The sequence below is a fragment of the Leuciscus leuciscus genome (genome assembly GCF_965113295.1).
Source record: "Leuciscus leuciscus genome assembly, chromosome: 2".
NCBI lineage: Eukaryota > Metazoa > Chordata > Actinopteri > Cypriniformes > Leuciscidae > Leuciscus > Leuciscus leuciscus.
In genome coordinates, this window is record NC_138726.1 from 17,702,637 (window position 1) to 17,708,407 (window position 5,771).

At 39.0% G+C, this 5,771-nt stretch overlaps 1 long non-coding RNA gene across 1 annotated transcript; it reads left to right on the plus strand.

Moving 5' to 3' along the window:
* The first annotated feature begins 376 nt into the window (after window positions 1-376).
* Window positions 377-3,487, plus strand: LOC309486370. The gene is made up of 3 exons (XR_014201493.1): window positions 377-504; window positions 1,680-1,774; window positions 3,180-3,487. It is a non-coding gene; the product is annotated as an uncharacterized lncRNA (long non-coding RNA).
* Window positions 3,488-5,771: the final 2,284 nt, after the last annotated feature.

Genomic DNA, 5,771 nt, shown 5'->3' on the forward strand with positions numbered 1-5,771 from the left:
CTCAGTTCTCACGCATGCGTCCTGGCGCTCCCGTGAACTCTCGTCAGAGGCCCACATTGAGGAACACTAAAAGTTGGATAAAGTCGTTATTTTTGTTGTTTTTCCGCACAAAAAGTATTGTCGTCGCATGATAAACTTAATGTAGAGCCACTGTAGTCACTTGGACTATTTCAACATTTTCTTCACTGACTTTCTGGGCCGGCGAGTTTCGGTCCCTCTGGAAGCCTATGGAGGAGTGAGATAGCTCTCAGATTTCATCAAAAATATCTTAATTTGTGATCCGAAGATGAACGAAAGTCTTACATGATTGGAACAACAAGAGGGTGAGTAATTACTGACAGAATTTTCATTTTTGGGTGAACTAACCCTTTAAGTTTGGAAGGTCAAGGTGTGTGTGAAGGATCACAGCCTGACTTCATCACTGGCCTGGCAGCGCTGTATGCCTCCTCCTATGAGTTCAGCTTGCAATACCAGGAAGAGGCAGCACCTTGAGTTTGTTCAGAGGTTAGTCATTGGCATATTTGCCATTCATATATATATATAAAATATATTTTAGACTGAATTGTGTCACTAACCTTGACTTGACAGTATTTATTATGTTGACTACTGGTATGAACAATATGGCCCTGGTTTCCATACAGGGCTTAGCTTAAGCCAGGTCTAGGCCTTAATAAAATTAGGGTATTTAAGCAGCTTTTATAATAATGTATCATAAAAAAATAAAAAAAACATTACTGGTGTGCATCTTGAGATAAAACAGTGGCAGTCATATATTTTAAGATATGTCAGTGCAAGTTGTTTTCAGTTGAAGGATTAGTGAAAATTCTGTCATTAATTACTCACCCTCATGTCGTTCCAAACCTGTAAGACCTTCGTTCATCTTCAGAACACAAATTAAGATATTTTTGATGAAATCTGAGAGGTTTCTGAACCACCCATAGACAGCAACGTCTTTGCAACTTTTAAGGCCCAGAAAGCTAGTAAAAACATTGTTTAAATAATCCATGTAACTAGTGCAACCTTAAAGGAGAACTCCGGTCAATTTTAACATTGAGCTCATTTTTTTGTAAATTTGGAGTGCTGTCAATACAGAGAACAACGACAAAAATCGGTGTTGCCTACACCGTGTTATCCTCTTTTTAAAATTTGCACCCTGTTGACTTCAATGGGGCAATGTTTAAACCTGCTTTTAGCCTCTTAATATCCTTGATGTGTCATACAAGTGCCCAGCCATGTGAGTGATTCCTTCAGCGTGAACACGGGTGAATCTGACTGCAGTAGATGTGAAAGATATCTTGTTGAAACATCTACAAATGTCCATATATAGGTGAAAATGCCCCTTGAAATCAATTTAAGGTGGCAAATATTACCCCTTAATAAAAAATGTTAATTTCTGTCACTGCTGTAAACTGACCACTGCATAGAATATGAAAAATATGAATATCTTTGTCATTCAGCTGTCAACAGGCCTAAACAAGCCATGGCACCAAGCACAGAAACACAATCAGTAAAATGTTATCTAATTATTATCAAGAATACGTTGAAAATATCGATCGAGACATATTTTGTCAATATTGCACACCCCTAATGCATGGTATTAATTTTGATTTCTTCGGGTCTTAAAAAGGTCTTAAAAAGCCTTAAATTTGACTTTGGGCTTACCACTTGGGCTTTGACAGTTGCAATGATATTGTTATCAATGGAAGGACAAAACTATCGGATTTCATCAAAAATATCTTCATTTGTGTCCCGAAGATGAACAAAAGTCTTGAGGGTGAGTAATAATGACAGAATTTAAATGTTTGGGTGCAAACATGCATTTTAGTCTGGTAAATCATGTTGTCATATATGCAATAAACATTGCAAGGCTTGCAATTAAGTTAAATTATTTCTGTCACAAAGGTTTGGGCTGGATTCTGGCAGTGTGTGCTCTATATAAATGGAGAGTCTAAAGACTGCCTTTCCACTGATACTCTGATGACACCGGATGAGGGGATGATATTGTTAATGAGCTGGGTGATGAGTAGACAAAAGTTGTAGAATAAAACTTTAAATCTGGCAACCCCACTTCCAAAAATTTAGTTAGTTGACAGTGTGCATGTAAACAGACACATTGGGCCCTATTTTAACGATCTGAAACGCAAGTGTCAAAGCGCAAAGCGCAAGTAACTTTGTGGGCGGGTCTCGGCGCTGTTGCTATTTTCCCGGCGGGATAAATGACTCTTGCGCCAGGCGCAAATCTAAAATGGGTTGGTCTGAAGTAGCTTCATTATTCATAGGTGTGGTTTGGGCGTAACGTGAAATAAACCAATCAGAGCGTCATCTCACATTCCCTTTAAGAGCAGATGCGCTTTTTCCATAGCGGATTGCTATTGTAACGGCGGATTTGCCAGGCGCGCGCCAGCAGCGGTTCACAGCCAAGGAGAGCAACGCTCTCGTCACGGCCGTAAAAGAGAGAAGTTACATTGAAATGGAGAAACCCACCCAAATTAACTTCGGTTAATTTGGGTAAATGTGTAAGCTAGATGTATGCTTTTATAATAAATTGTTTATCTATCTATCTATCTATCTATCTATCTATCTATCTATCTATCTATCTATCTATCTATCGTAATAATGTATGATTTGCAAAAATGAAAACTGCTGCTTCTGTGTAGATGAGAGAATCAAAGTGCGCGTTGTGCACACGCTACATTGATTATGGCCAAGCATGCGCCCTTAAAATAGCATATGAATAACATGCGCAACGCGCCACTGACTTTAAACTATTTTTTCCTGGTTAGTGGCGCAATTGTTTTCTAAACCTGCAAAATAGCAAGAAGGACCGTTTGCGCCGGAACACGCCTCCTCTTTGCGCTGAACCGCCCCCGGGAGCGCAAGTGTATTTCTTAGTTAACCGACGTGCTTCTGTGGAGGGAAAAGTCCGCTTTGCGCGGGTGCAAAATAGGAATGATACATGCATCGGTGTACAAAGTCACTTGCGCTGGGTGCAAGATAGGGCCCATTGAGTTGATGCATTTTACCAGGGCAGAAAAAATATCAGTTATTGATCACAACATCCAACATTGCATTTTTTTTTTTCATGTTGTTCAGTTTTAGACAGCTTTTGTGCTGTCTCTCTTTGTCAAAATATATACACTCAGTTAATAATATTTAATTGTTGTTTTTTTCTGCCTTAGACGCTTTCTTGACATCAATCCTGAACGTGGATCAAAAACAAAGAAAGGACAAGTAACTTCAAAGAAAACTGGCCAAGTTGTGCAAAACAAGAACACCACTGTAAGCCTACAGGTGTCCTCACTTCTGCAAAACCTTGCAGACTTTGAATGGGATTTCGTTTGCACTTTTATGGACTTCAAAAAAGAAACAGCATTTCACTGTCGTTATAAAGCTTGGAAGAGCCAGGACATTTTTTAATAGAACTCTGATTGTATTCGTCTGAAAGCAGAATGTCATATACACCTAGGATGACTTGAGGGTGAGTAAATCATGTGCTCACAATGGGGTGGCACAATGGATAAGACACATGCCTTTGGTGTGAGAGACCCGGGTTCGAATCCACTGTGAGACACCAATGTGTCCCTGAGCAAGACACTTAACCCCTAGTTGCTCCAGAGGCGTGCGACCTCTGACATATATAGCAATTGTAAGTCGCTTTGGATAAAAGCGTCAGATAAATGTAAATGTAAATTTTGCATATATTCTCATATATGCAGCAGACATACATGGGCACTAACATTATATATGTAATTTACATATATTGACATATATTACATTTCTGTATGGGACAGTATCCACACATTCTTCTCAAAACATTGTGTCAACATTGTGTCAACAACAACTCCCAGAATGCACTTGCTTCGCTTCTCTAGGAGGCCACGCCTACCGGTTAGAGAGCGCAGTTGAAAACAAGAAGGCTATGCTACTTGTGAGACTCCGTGACGAGTTTGCCCGGTATTTCGAGATCGCCCAAAATGTCCTGGATTCGGCTTTTGCGTTCTACAGTCGCCATTCATTATGTTTACTGTGGCGAGCAGGACGAGGCTGAGGGGCGCGGGAGAACAACGCGAGGCAGGTGGCGTGATTACTGATGAGCCGGTCTCGTATCTCTCACGGAGGAGCGGGAATTTTCTTAGCAATGTTAAAACGCACATCAACCGATCACTTGTTTAGCGTTCATGTAAACACTACATTCAGATTCACCGATCGGAATGAATTCAGTTAGATTGAAACAAAAGGTTTGCATGTAAACAATGAATGGCGACTGCAGAAACCAAAAGCCGAATCCCGGACATTTTGGACGATCTCGACGGCCGGACATGTACGGGAAAAAGAGGATGGTAACCCCTACTTACTCACCTTTCTCCTACTACTCAGCTTTCTCCACAGAACAAGAGCCTGCTAGCTTAGCTTCCAAAGAAAGACAGCTGATACTATGTGTACATTCTGTGAGTGAGATCCCACCCTCTATGGGCAGGCTGAAAACATGCGGGACAGCCCCTCCAACTGGCTGTAGTCTTTAGCCTCTGGCCAAAAAATCCTCCGATGACGCAAAATGACGATTTTTGCCTCATCGGAGGATTTTTTCCAGACAAAAAATACATAAATCTCTCATCTCAGGGGGATATGAGGGTGGAAAGCATGGTCATTCGAAAATACTACAGGTTTTCTACTAATACAAAGCTTAATGCTAAATCCTGAAGTATCCCTTTAAATATGAATCGCGTGTCTGCGTGTGAATGAATGAACGGCACATATGCACACTGTTGTTTACTATGTTACATACGAAATATGAAAGACAACATTTCGTTGACTAGATTTGGATAGATTATAATGTTTTTACTGTAAAATAGACTACTGCCACATCAAATAAGCTTTTGTTCGCCAGTTTCTGCTCATATGTTAAATATATAGTATGTTTTGTCAAAAATTTACTCATCAACTTGTTATTATAGTATCTGTTCCAATGTAGGCTATATCAAACTAATGAATCCTTAACTTTGAAATACGTATGATAAAATGTATACTTTAAAAAAAAGAAAGATTACGCCTTAAATATCCCATATGAAAAAAATCTGCATGTTTCACATACAGCAACCATATATCTTCCTTACTTAAATCGGCCAGAATTACCTTCTGTGTTTCATGTAAGGCCAATACATGTCCTATACAAAATCAGACCGATTATGGCCACTTTCATACTAAATAGCACACATACAACTTGTAGGGGATTTTTGCGTTATATATGAATATTGTAAAAAGTCTTATATGAGTTTTACATGACAAAAGTATGCAAAGGAGTATGGTTTTTGTATTAAATAACTGATATTCATATACAAATCATTTAAAGTTCTTGTATTGAATCACATGCTAGTCGAATTAAAGTCATGTAGGATTTATACACATTTTGTGTAATTTTTTATGCGTTTCATACAGATTTCATGTTTTGATGACCAACATCACTTATGTAGTTGGCAAATTTGGAAATTGTACAGTGCAGAAGTTGGTTCGATGATGTACTGTCAAAAATATCACTGACCTTTATGAGGACTGTTCATTTTCCTACAGGATTTGACAGAGCAGTTGAAAGGTTTTGTAAGACCGTGTATTTACATTAATTGTGAACTGTCTGGGCCTGTTGTTTGTGAACAAATTATTCAAAACATCTTATTGCAAATGAACAAAGTTGAGTCAAATATGTTTCTAGAACAGTGATTAAAATGTGGAAAATTGGCTGGAATATATTTTGTATATGTGACGAACTCTGGTGG